The sequence below is a fragment of the Suricata suricatta genome, chromosome 2 (assembly GCF_006229205.1).
Source record: "Suricata suricatta isolate VVHF042 chromosome 2, meerkat_22Aug2017_6uvM2_HiC, whole genome shotgun sequence".
NCBI lineage: Eukaryota > Metazoa > Chordata > Mammalia > Carnivora > Herpestidae > Suricata > Suricata suricatta.
The window spans coordinates 185773705-185787390 of NC_043701.1; the positions used below are offsets into that span (position 1 = coordinate 185773705).

The 13686-nt window shown below is 58.2% G+C and overlaps 1 pseudogene; it reads right to left on the minus strand.

The window, feature by feature from the left end:
* Window positions 1–3953: 3953 nt before the first annotated feature.
* Window positions 3954–4636, minus strand: LOC115274101 (annotated as a pseudogene).
* Window positions 4637–13686: the final 9050 nt, after the last annotated feature.

The following is a 13686-nucleotide window of genomic DNA, read 5'->3' on the forward strand; positions in this document are numbered from 1 at the left end:
CACTTGGCTTTTAGTTTACTGAAGACATTTACACACACCTAAGTGTGGAAATGGCAGGCAGCAGTCAGTCACACTTTCCTTTGAGGATTCTTCTTGGGTTTATGCTTAGAAAGTTCTTATCAGATTCAAAATCGGTGCAATGCTTACACACGCCTCTTACTTGTAGTGTGGTTTCTTCCTCCTCTTTTCATACTTCTCTAATCCATCTGGAATTAATTTCTATGGCTGCCTGGCCAGGGAAATAACTTTATTTTCTTCTCCAAATACTTAACCACTTATCCCTGCGCAGTGGTCACACAGGGTCACAGCGTGCTCTCCTGGTCTGGTACTAGGCTTACTCATCTGGGGGCAGGACTCAAAGCAAACCCCGGGAGGCGTGCAGTTGTGGCTCTCTGGCTGCGGGGGACGCAGCGCGCCCCGAGCACGGGCGGGCAAGGCCCGGGAGTCAGCGCCCCAGCCTCTCCGACCTCTGCCCTTCCTGCCTCTGGCAAACAGGCTCTGGAGCGCTCCGCGCGGCGGCACGGACACCTGGATGGTCCCCGGACCAACAGGATGACATCAAACTCTAACGATTTGAAAACAATGAGACCGCAGGTGGTGGAACAGGGCCCTGGAAATTCTGAGCCAGAATTCTTCACCCGGCTAGATAATCGGGGCGCGGGAGGGCCTCGTAGGCGTCCAGGTGTCTTTTCCCCAGAGCCCCTGGGGAGAGGACGCCAGGCCTACGGGAGACTGACGTGCTGTCGGGGCTCAAAGTGTCACTCCGGGACAGGACCCAGAGAACCGAGCCAGCGGAGACCCCGATTCCAGGTAGGAGATAGGGGGTCACAGCAGATCAGTGCTTCTGCAGCAACCAGAAAAAGCCAGAGAAAGCACAGCATGCAAGGCGTTAAAGGGGCAGAGAGCTATGGAGGCGACAAAGACACGCAAATGAAATTCCTGGTGGCAGGAGCCCCCCACCCCGGGGTGCTTTACCCCGAGGACATTTCCCCGCCTGGGCTCTGGCCGAGCACCGCTTGGGTCCAGACGAGAGGCCGCTGCTGGGAAGAGAGGAACCAGGAAAACCTTCCGTCTCCCACGGAGTAAAGGCGGACTGGACGCTGGAGGAGCCGCCAGCGCACCACGAGTGTCTCCTGAGGACACTTGCTGAGGTCGGGGCTGCAAGGGAAGTGGGGAGCCGGCCGAGAGGTTCTGAGAGGCGAGGGAAGCTCCTGGCGGCCGCAGCCCCAGGCTGCCAGCACCCAGCCTCAGCCTCATCCACCAGAGGGAACAGGAGTGGAGAGACTGGGGTCAGCCAGCACCTGGGAGAGGCAGGCGGACCGCTCACGGCCTCTGAGTGGCTCGGCGGCCCGTGTCCGGGCCCGGGTCTCAGTCACGCTGCGGGTCAGCCCCCAGCTTCTGCCCCGCCAGGCTGACGCCTAGGAGACAGGACAGGGGCAAGACGGCCTTACCTGGGCCCCACTGTCGTGCACAGTGTTCAGCATATAGCTAACGCTTACCAACCATGGGAAGAGGCAAGGACATGTGGCCCATAATTAAGGGGAAAAATAGACAAAGGAAGCAGACCCAGAGATGACCCGGGTCCAGAGTTACCGGACAAGGACTTCCAAATAACTATGATGAATGTGTTACAGAAAATTGGAGACGAGACGGAAAGTTTCACCAGAGAATTGAAGTATTTAAAAAAAAAAAACTGATCTAAATTATAAAGAGATCAAATGGATATTCTATAACCGTATATTCGATGTCAGAAATTAATCACTCTATCAACACCCTTCACAGAAACAGGCATGAGGAACCAGAAGGTAGGTTAATAGAAAATACCCAAACTGAAGCACAGAGAGAAAAGACAGAACAGGAAAAGGCAGAGAAACATGTGAGACATATGGAGTGTGCTTACAAGTTCTTTTGATTTGAAGTTTATTATTTGGAGAGGGAGAGACAGACGAGTGTGGGGGTGGGGGAGGGGCGGGGGCAGCGAGAATCTCCAGCAGGCTCCTCCCGGCCGGGGCAGAGCCTGGCGCTGGGCTCTAGCTCATGGACGCTGAGCCAATGACCGGAGCCACAATCAAGAGCCGGATGCCTGCGCCACTGACTGCGCCCCCGGCGGCCTGCGGCCTGCTCCGCGGCTCTAACGTACTGATAGAGTTTAAGAAAGGGAGGCGAGAATATGGGGCAGAAACAGTGTGCAGAAAGATAATGACTAGAATCTTCCAGAACAAATGAAAGACATCAGCCCATGGATTCAAGAAGTTCTGTAAACCTTAGGCAGAAAAATCAAGCTAATGACAAATAAGGCAATTATTAACTCTGGGAAAACATAAAGTTACATAACAAAGGAAATAAAATCAAATTATATTTCATTCAAGGCTGAATGACATTTACCTAATCTAATAACGCAAACAATAATTTTGATTTAATAAAAATTGTGATATATCCCATAAAAAACGCGGAGGAGGAGGGAAGTTCACGGGAGACAACGTAAGAGCGTTTCAAACTTCCGAAGGAAGCCAGCGGGTAACACCTCAAACTGAAAACTCAAGCAACGAGAGGAGAAGTGTGTTATTGAGAATTGTACGAGGTACGAAGAAATTGTTTAAAAGAAGCTGAAAGTTGTGGCTTCTGGGAAGCAGGAAATTTCTCCAAGTTAGGAAGAATTAAGGGCCTACAGTGTTATCTTATAAACCTTGACAAACAATTCTGACTTTTAAAATTAAGCATATTTTACTTTGATTAAAATTAAGGTAGGGGCACCTGGGTGGCTTAGTCGGCTGAGCATCTGACTGTAGCTCAGGTCACGATCTCACGGTTCATGGGTTCGAGCCCCCCGTTGGGCTCTGTGCTGACAGCTCAGAGCCTGGAGCCTGCTTCGAAGTCTGTGTCTCCCTCTTTCTCTGTGCCCTTCCCACACTCGTCCTCTGTCTCTCTCTGTCTCTCAAAAATAAATAAGCATTAAGTGTTTTTAAAATTTAGGTTAATGGAAGGGTGCCTGGGTGGCTCAGTTGGCTAAGCGTCTAACTCTTTGATTGTAGCTCCGGTCACAGTCCCGTGTTCAGGACATGGAGACTTGTGTCGGGCTCTGAGCTGAGTATGGAGCCTGCTTGGGGTTCTCTCTCTCTCTCTCTCTCTCTCTCTCTCTCTCTCTCTCTCTCCTTCCCCTGCTTGTTGCTCTCTCTCTTCCTCTCTCTAAAAAACATTAAGGTTAATGGATATTAAGCATGATCAAAAGCCTTTTGTGGTATTTATTAATGAATTATATTTCTCATTTAACCTGTAGATATGATTAAATTATTGATACCGCTTAGATTTTATAATTTTAGCTTATCCTTGTCTTCAAGGGATAAATCCAATGTGCTTAATATATTGTTAATTAAGACAGTGACAGAACTTAACTTGCTATAAATTTATTTGGAATTCTTAGGTCTGTATTCATAATTGAGACTGTACCATGAATCTTCTTTTAATGCTGTCTTTGCCAAGTTTTAGTGTCAGCGTTAAAATAGATTCATAAAGTTAATTGGGAAGATTTTCATATTTTTTTAAGTACTTTCCACACCCAACATGAGGCTTGAACTCATGACCCTGGGCTCAAGAGTCGCGTGCTCCACCGACTGAGCCGGCCAGACATATCAGAGAAGATTTTCAAATTTTTAAAATCAATTATCAATGTATATGACATTGGAAATATCTGCTGCTTAAAATTTTGAAATACCTGCCCATAAAGTTGTGTGGACCCTCGTCGCGCCTTGAGCCGCACCTCAGACCCATTCCAGGCACTCACCTATTAACCTTCTCAAATTTCCTCTTGAGACAATTTTGGAAAAGCCCATTTTCTTAGAAAATCACCCCTTTCTTTTGGATGTACAGATTTATTTTAATAGCATTGTGTATTATTTCACTTATAATTTTTATGCTATGTGGTTTAAATTTTTTTTTTTTTTTTTTTTACCGGGCAGAATAAACACCTTTATTACATGACCGAAGGAAAAAAAAAGACTTATTTGCCTTTCTGGGCTTTGATTTTCCTCAGATAGAACTCTAGCTCCTTGCCCTCCAGCACAGAGCCATCTGCTCGGCCACACCGGCCTGGTCTCGAAGCGAAGCACGCAAGCCGCTTCCCTGCTGGAACTGCTCCTCCAGGAGACTGCGGATTTTGGCATTCTTTTTCCTTTCGTCGTATTTCTTCTGAATTTTCTTTGATCGTTTTTTGTTTAAAATCTCTTCCTCCTCGGGAGTCAGCTTGGCCCCCTTCTTGCGGCCCGGGGGCAGTGCGTAGTGGGACTCGCACCACTGCCGGTACGGCGAGCTGCCAATGAGCACGATGCAGCTCTTCACCAAGGTCTTGGTGCGGACCAGGTCGCTGCTGGATGCATCGTAGACCACATCAATAATCCTCGCTTTGCACGTGCAGCACTCAGAGGCCCAGGAGAAGTTCCCCACGTCCAGCCTCAAGGCTCGGTGCTTCTTGCTGCCTCCCCGAACCCGGACTGGGTGTCTACGGCGGGGGCCAATCTTAGTGTTGGCAGCCGGGCGTCCCAGCTCACGCTTCCGCTTCTTGTGGCAGGGCTTTCTCTTGCCCCCGGTCTTGCGGCGCTTGTGCCAGTTTTCCCGAGAGATGCCCATCACTCGGCGCTGGCTGCGTAAAAAAATTTTTTTAATGTTTATCATTTTGAGAGAGAGAAAGAGAGAGACAGAGGCAGAGCACGAGTGAGGGAGGGGCAGAGAGAGACAGAGACACAGACTCTGAAGCAGCTCCAGGCTCTGGGCTGTCAGCCCTGAGCCCGACTCGAACCCACAAATGGTGAGATCGTGACCTGAGCCAAAATCAGACGCTTAACCTACTGAGCCACCCAGGCGCCTCTATGCTATGTGATTTTTAAAGAATTGTTTTTGACACTTCACTCTGATATGTAACCAAACACAATTGATCTCAGAACTCACTAAAGTTTTTTTTTAACGTTCAAAGATGTGGCTCATCCCGGTGTCCGTGGCCGGGCGTCCTCAGCGCCTGGTCCCCACCGAGCGGATCCCCTCCCGGCGGACGTCCGGCTTCGCCGTGACCTTTCCCGGGTCCGCCCCCTCCGGGCGGTCTCTGCGGGTCCGGCACTCAGGCAGCGGCTCTCTCCCTGCTCCACTGAAGACCTGCTTGTCGTCTCTTGTTCAGTGCGTTTGTTCTTGATTTTTAACAGAAGCTCAAAGCAGATACTTCAAAACACACACTTCTCTGTTAGAAAGTCTTTGGTAAAATATGTTTCTCGACCTCAACGTGTTTGTTATCTTCTCTACTTTTAGAAGGAAGGGTTTATTTTCACAGGTGGGAGGGGCTCTTTTCTGGGTCTGTGTGTGTGCGCATGTGTGTGTGAACACGAGTGTGTGTGTGGACACGCGTGCCTCCGTGCAGGTGCGTGCCTGTGTGAGTGTCTGCGTGTTTCCCGCTGGTCGTCCCTGATCGGTAGGGGCCCGCGAAGCCCTGGGGAGGGCAGGTCTGTGAGCAGAAGCTCCCCGGCCCCCTGCACACTCGTTGGCTTCCTGACATAAATGACGATGTTGGGGGGCCCCCGGCTGCCGGCCGCCCCTGACGGGTGCTGCCCCTCATCCCCATTGAGGACCCAGTACTTGTCTCTCCCTTTAGGGGGTGACTGGGAGCCTCGGCTCCGGGGTGACCTGGCTCTGGCCGTCACGTGGCACCTGTCACAGCCCAGGGGCTGGGGGTGAAGCACCCCGTTGCGTGTCTGTCTCCAGCTGCACTGCATCCTGGGAAGCAGAGCCCGAGTGGATGCAGACCAGGCAGAGTCCTCGGGCTCCCCCTCAGGTCTGTCTGGGACACGGGGACAGGGGGACATGGGGTGCTTCTGCTCTGTGCTCTTTGGGCTCCTGGGAGCTCCCGCTGGTGATCAGTAAGCCACTTCCAGCTGCAGGGGAGGGGCGCTCACGGGTCTGCCGGCCCTGTGGCATTTGGTGGCTCAGTATTAATCTGCAGCAACCTTTGCGTCTGTCAGCCACCTGGCTCGCCGTGTGTTCCAAATGCCGGGGACTTGACACTCGTCAGAGCGGCCTGCGGGTCCTCATCGACCGGGAGGGGCTTGGGGGCTGCTGTCTGCGCGCCCCCATCACCCAGACAGGCCCCGCTGCCCACTCCTACAGCGGGCACGCGGTCTGCCCACCGCCCGGGAGGAGCTGGCGTCACCTCGGCCCCAGGGACGCCAGGAGCCTGGGCACAGTGGTCCTACCTGACACCCACCCTTGTGCAGGCAGCCGGCGCTCAGAGAGCACCTGTTACATGGCCCTCCCTCCACCAGACCCTCCTTCGGGGGCCCGGCCCCTCCCCGTCCCCCCTGACGTCTGCCCCGAAGTCTGACCCCACCTCAGCCCTCACTTGCTTCCTGGTAACACCCGAGTCTCACTATGCAGTCCCGGCGCCCTTGCCCAAGCCCACTCCCTCCGGTTCACCGACCTCGCGCCTTCTGCTCCGGAACATCTTCCCCAGGAGGGCTGGGCGCCCCTGCTCACCGCTCCCCGGGCAGGGACCAGTCAGTGGAGCAGCCGTGAACTGACAGATGCCCACCCACTGGGGGTCCTGCCTCCTGCTGGTGTGGGCTGAACTGCTATCTCAGAGACGACCTGGGGGACCCTGCCCCTTCCAGGGCCCCAGGCCTCTGAAGGGCCGGGAGAAAGACACCTCCCCCCGCTGCCCCCCAACCGCTGGCACAGGAGTCGGAGCCTGGAAAGCCTCCTGGCAGAGGCCGCCACCCGGTGAAGGGGACCATGTGGACACCCGGATGCTGGGCAGGGATCGGAGGATGGCCGTGTGGACAGGGTCCACGTCCCGGGTGAGCTCAGCCCCTGGTAGTCCCCGCCCACTGGACTGTGGCTCGGCGGCCTGGGTGGAGAGCACCGAGGGGCCGGCCCTGTCCAGATGGCCCCCGCTGTACTCAGAGCCGGTGCGGCAGGAGGACGCCTCTCCTGGTGCTGTCACCAGGGTCGGGGATGCCCTTACCTCACAGCCTTACACGTATTGGGAACTTCCACTTGGGAGCCTCCCCAGCCTCCAAGGTCCAAGAGTGGGGGCCAGGGGGCCATGGGGGGGACGAGGGGTCGTGGAACCACAAGTTCAGAGCTGTGGACAAGCTGAGGCCGGGGGGCAGGGGGAGAGGTACAGGAGCCTGGACCAGAAGGCGGGTCCCCTTCCCGTGTCCCCACTGGCCTCGTGGGAGGCCGGGGAGGCCCCGAGAGGCAGCTCTGTAGCAGCCTCCTCCAGACCATCCGGAAGGATCCAGGGGAGCCAAGCTTGGAGCCATCTGTGCTTGGACCCCAGACTTGGCCGCCGGGTCCTGGGCGTCCTCCAGGGTGAGTCAGAAAGGAGGCTGTGCCTTGGGCTGACCCCCGCATGGACCCAGATGCCCCGAACCTCCTCTGGCCTCCTGTCCCCTGTGGCCAGTGAGGAGGCCCGGGGGAGGGGGCCAGCCCTGGGGGGCACCCCCCACGACACCCTCCCCTCTCCAGGACCGTGGCCAGCAAGACAAGGCCACGGGGAGGCCTGCAAACTTCAGGAAGCAGATGTGGCCCTCCCCCCAGCGACTCTGGCGCTGGCCCCTCCTCAGCTGAAGTCCTATAAACCACCTGGCACTGTGCCCGGCCTCAGACAGACAGGCCCATGCTGAGGCGGGGAGCAGGGGGACCCTGAGTCCACAGGAAGGCAGCACTTGGAGGGCCCTAGGTGGGGGGCATCCTGAGGGCGTGATCTGGAGCCCTTGAGCCCAGGCCACACCCACCTCCACAGCCTCTGGGCACAGGGGCCCCACCAGGTGGTCACAGAGTGAGTGCTTGGGCCTGCACGCCAGTCCGCCAGGGGTCTGTGACGGCTTCCTGGGGCTTTCGGAACAAAGTGCCACCAGCAGGGGCTTGACTCCCTCCCTGCCCTGATGCAAGGGGCCCGGTCCCTCCGGGGCCCTAGGGGATGGGCCTCCCTGCCTCCTCCAGGCCCCGGGCTTCACTCCCGGCCTCAGGTCTGCCCGGGCCAACCTCCGAGAGACCGGATTTCCAGGTCAGGCCGCACTCTGTGGTTCCAGGAGGGTCTGAGCGTGGGCTGAGCCGCCTGATGAGGACGCAGCTCCCAGGGTCCCGGGAAGAGGTCTCGGGGCCCTGCTGGCTGCTTCTGGAGAGACCTTCCGGGCTGGGCCCTAAATGCAGGAGGGGACCTCATTTTGCGGCCGACAGAGGCCGGCTCCCCGCTCTGTTCCCTCCATGGGGGGAGGTCCCAGCAGGAGTCCGCCGTCCCCGTCTGGCCGCCTGACCAGTCTGTGGGTTCTGTCCTCACTTGCGCCCCGCGGCCCTCGGGCGTGGAGGCTGGCCTCGCCCAGCCCGAGACAGGCCCCCACTCCTGAGTCTCGGGCCCCCAGGAGGGAGGGCTGCCCTTCGTAAGACATGGAGCTCGGGTCTCAGGTGGACGCACGGCAATGTCTACTCCCAGGGCTTCCCCGACACACACACCATGGCGACCGTGGCCACTGGATGCCGGTCACCAACAGTGGGGATGCGACAGCACATCCTTGCCCTCATTCACTCATTCATCCACCCCTCCTTCCTGCATCGCCTCACTCACTCATCCGTCCACCCACTCCATCACTCATTCCCTCACGAGTGACAGCAGGCAGCTTTGCGCCCCAGACATGCTTTCATAGGGCTTCACACTTTTCCTCTGCGAACCTGGGACTCCAAGCTCCCCACTCCAGGCTCCCCGGATTATTGACTCACCTTTGGAACCCCTCGCGGGCCAGTGAGGGGGGAGAGTGTGACCTGTGAGGGGACAGATGCATCGGGGACAACCCGAGTCTCGTAAAAACCTGTGCCTGTGCTGGAGGCCCCTGGGGGCTCACATGTCCACCCAGGTCCCGTGCCTGGGACAGGGCCTCGTGGTCTGGACCCATAAGAAGGCCGATGGCCAGAGAGGGTCCACTCCCAGCCTCCTCTGTCCCATCGAGTCTGGCAGGTCCCCTGGTCCCTGGGATCACTGAGTGTCTTCTCACGCTCCACAGAGGCACTGAGGGAGACCAATGTGCTGTGACGTCACACGTCTGAGGAACGTCCTTCCTGGAGCCCACCAGCAAGCACAGAAGGTTCTGGAAACCCCATTTGGAGCACAGCAAGGAATGATCCCCAGATGCTTTAGGAACCAGCTTTGTCTACTAGATAGGGTTGTAGGGCCAGAGACAGGCCCGGCCTCTGGGGTGGCCGGCCAGGCGCCCGGACACGGCCGGCAGATGCTGCCACCTCGACCTGCACCCCCATGGCACAGAGCCTGAGAATCCCACTCGCCCAGATCCCACCAGCCGCTATGGGTGGCAGCCTGGCCCCCACGCCCTCCAGGAGCCCCTGAGAACAAGGGCTCTGACCTGCTGGCTGTGGGCTCCCGGGGCCTGGGCCAGGTCCATGCCCAGCCCCGCTCGGCCTGACCGCAGTGTCCTCCCCCTTCCCCCTCCCTCCGCCGGCCCAGAGCTGGAGCACCAAGTCAGCCGCAGAAGCTGCCCGGCTGGCACGGTCAGAGCCCGGACCTCGTGGACACCACCCGAGTGCTAGGTGGTCAGTGAGCTGCCCGGCTGGCCGAGAGGAGGCGGAGAAGCATGGCAGGCCCAGGAGCCAGGGGCCCACTCAGCCTCCCCTGGAAAGGACTCCTCAGGCTAAAAGCTGCTAGAGATAGGCAGATAGATGGCGGAGCAGCCATGGCGCCCCGTGGCCTTGTGAGCAGGCGGCTTGGCTCCACGAGCGAGTGTCCCCACTCACCCACTGCGTGACCCCAAGACTGCACGGGAAGGCTCCTACCACAGGCACATGCCAGCCCGAGGAGCGGGCTGGCTCCTGCCGCTGCGTTGGAGGTTTCCGAGGGTGGGGGGCAGGTGCAGAGCCTTTGGGGGGGCGGTGTCACCTCCCGCACAATTGCCCTGACCCGGGGGCACAGCCCTTCTGAGCGAGCACAGGTGCAGAGAACAAGGAGAAGCCCCCATGCGTGGTAGCGCTCGCCCCGGGGTGGCGTGAGGGAGCCCGAGAGTGGGGTGCGGCCGGAGAAGAGTCTGGATCAGACCAGAGCCACGCCAGCGCCGGCCCCGGCCACCCATGCGGGCTGTTCTCCGTCCAGCGCGGCGTGCAGCTCCTGTGTCTGTGACTTTGCAGGCGTATCGACCGAGGGGAGCAGCCCTCCTGCCCTTCGGCCACCAGGGCGCTCAGAGGGACATTCCTGCCCCTTTGTAATGTTGGTTTTAAGCGGGGAGGTGAGGAGGAGCCGAGAGAGAGCCCCGAGCGGCTCTGCAGCGCCAGCGTGGAGCCCGACGTGGGGCTGGGTCTCACGGGCCTCCGGGATCATGACCTGAGCCGGAATCAGGAGTCAGACCCTCCACCAACAGACCAGGCCCCCCTTTCCTGTTATTCTCAAATGTCCATGGAACACTTAGGAAAATAACGCACGGCACCACACGAAGGAAGCCAACCAACTTCAGGGAATCGACACCGAACAAACTGTTTTCGGTCCATGATGCAATTAGTAGGAAGTCAAAACAAGATCTAAAAATAGGATAATAAACGTAATCATTTAAAATCTCAACTTACTGGGAAAATAAAGCGCACACTGATGCGTGAGCCACAGCACCGTGCCTGGTGGGAGTTGGAAACACCCAGAACGGGCTGCGGCGAGGAACAGCGCGCACCCAGGGCCTGGCGGAGTGGGGCGCGGAGGACACCGCACTGCCTCACGAGAGGGAAAGAGGGAAAGTTAAGGATGCAGGTGTCCCACTTAGAAAGAGAGCAAGACGCTAAAACCAATAAAAATAAGAGAAAATTGTTGGGTCAAGGACATGACTGTGGGAGCATTGGGCCGGGGCGCCCAGTGTACCCCCAGCCCGTGCAGGGGTGAGAGCAGCACACGGCTCCTGGTCCAAACAGGCTTCTTCCTGAAGAAAGACACAAAGCAGGCGGTGACACCGGGCCAGCCCTCACCCAGCCCTCACCCAGCCCCTCCGGGTCTGGGCCGGGAGCGCACTGTGGTAAAGTGAGGGACTGGACAAGGGCTCCCCCTGCAGGACAGGGGTGGAAAACCCGGAGCGGCCCGACCCCAGGCCTGTACCCCCTGAGCAAGGCATGGGCCGCTGGCTTCACAGGGTGCTGGTAGGACGCTTCCGTTCCAGCTGTGTGGCGTCCTGGGCGACCGTGGGCACACAGGCTGCAGGCGTCCTGGGTCCTTGTCCTTAGCCTGCACCCCCGGGCTCACGGAAGTCCCCCCACAGGATCTCAGGAGCCCTGCTGTGGGCACCGCCCAGGATGCCGTGTCGGGGGCACAAAGAGCACACAGCCTGGCCTTGGCCCTCCAGGCTCACTGGTCCCCGGGGCCACGGGCGTCCCTGAGGCTCTGAAGGGACCTGGCGGCGCCCCGACATCTCCGCTCACGCAGTGGCGGCGCCCCCACAGGGGGGCCAGCTGTCCTGGCCTCCTGCTGTCCACTGCAGGGCTGTGGCGCATCCCCCCCCCCCCCCTCGCAGCTTCACCCGAGTTTTCGGAGCCGCCTCTCTGCGTGCGGTCAACCAGCCTCATGGGAGGCTCCCACCGGGGGCCGCACCGTCTCCTCTGGGAGGTTCCAAGCCTGCGGAGGCCCCGGGAGCCACTTCCCTGCTGGCTCCCGGGCCACTGCGTCCTGAGGTGGGGCCTTCCTCTCACCCGCCTTCACTTGTTTTTAGCTTTTAAGTTTAGATGATTTCTGAGGCGCCTGGGTGGCTTGGCTGGGTAAGCATCCAACTCTTGATTTTGGCTCAGGTCACGCTCTCCTGGTTCCTGGGTTTAAGCGCACAGCCTGCTGGAGATTCTTTCTCTCTCTCTGCCCTTCTCCACTCATGCTCCTTCCCCGTCTCTCAAAATAAATAAATAAGCTTTTGTCACTGCTGTAATTCTTCGTCTGTCCTGTCTCTGTCCTGTCTCTGTCCCTCTGGACCACGAGTGACGGGGGCTGGGGCATGTCTGTGGACTCCGGCCTGCTGCCCGCTTGGGGCATGGCGCCCTGTGTGGGCAGGAGGCAGGTTCCCACCGGGGCTTCCTGCCCACTGGCCAGAGGAGAACTGCCCAGAGTCCCGCATCTGGAGCTTGATGGGGAGACCCGGACTCCCAGATGCTGGGGCCCCGCTGACGCTGCACGACCATTCAGGAGGTGGGAGAAGGGAGCAGGCCCTAGAAACTTCTGGAACCAAGCTTACAAACTCTGCAGACCCTGGAGGAAGCTATGCAGCCAGGTGGCCAGTAGGCCCACGAGCCACATCGGGACCACGTGAGCCACATGTTAGCCGTGGAGGTGGAAGGTCATTGAGCGAGGTTCTGGAACACGGTGCGTGCAGGTCGGGGGCCTGGCCAGGGGCGCCTGCTCCCTTTATGGACCACAGCTCACTGTGATTCTGGGTCAGCCAGTTCTAGATGCTTCCTTGTAAAAATGCTGAGAAAGTCTTCACAGACAAGAACCAGGGTGCTGAGCTGAGCTTCAGACACGATGAACACCCCAAGCCCCAGCGGCACCAGAGGCCACGTCAGCACAGGGACATTCTCGACACAAAGCCAAATGAAAGGGGGCGCCTGGGTCACTCAGCCAGTTGAGTGTCTGACTTTTGGGATCACCTCAGTTCATGATCTCACAGTTCGTGAGATGGAACCCCGTATCTGGCTCTGTGCTGACAGCAGAGCCTGCTTGGGATTCTCTCCCTGTCTCCCCAGCTCACGCCCATATGTGCGCTCTCAAAATAATTTCAAAATAAATAAATAAAAACATTTAAAAAATACAGATAAAAGGGAGAGTGCCGACAGGCTCAGCCTAACTTGAGCCACAGCCTCCTGAGAAGGCACGTGAGCCAGGCCCCAAGTACAGGGACCCCAGTCACCCAGCCTGGGCTCTCCGCAGTCGGTCAGATGGTCCATGCAAGTCGGGGCGTCATGTCCTGGCTGGAAGCAGGTGGCCCACCTGAAGAGGGTGACTGGGGCAGACACTGGAGGGCGAGGGCAGCGCTCGGTGAGCCACAGGGGCCCCCCGCGGGCAGGGGCCTATGGGGCGCACGCAGTGTCCAGTCTGGAGCTCAATGGGAGGGAAGTGAATCTAACCTCACCCCGTGGCTTCTGTGCTCTCCAAGGACTCTGGCTGTGCCCGTGGGGCCTGTGGAATGGGCGAGTCCTTCCAGGGGTCAGCCTGCGCGGATCCCGGCCCAGGCTTCCCGGCTCCCAGGAACATTTCGCTGAGCTCACGAAAGGCAGCACATACTTCTTTCAACATTTTTCAGACAAATCAGATGTGCTAATTTAGTGTTAAAGTCTATGTCAGCAAGCGCCTCTCACATGTCTTGAGACCAAAAAGTGATGCGTCTACTGTGACCCAGTTTCCTTTTTCAAAAGCTGTCAGAGTTGATCCTGGATCCATCCTGGGCTGACTTTTGTCCATCATAGGCCGAGTCTGAGTCCTCCTGGGCTGATCCTGGCTCTGTCCTGGGTCAGTCCTGGGTCCTCCTGAGCTGGGCCTGGGTCCATCCTGGGCTGAGCCTGGGTCCTCCTGGGCTGATCCTGGGTTCTCCTGGGCTGGGCCTGGGTCCATCCTGGGCTGAGCCTGGATCCGTCATGGGCTGAGCCTGGGTCCGTCATGGGCCGAGCCTGGGTCCTCCTGGGCTGAGCCTGGGT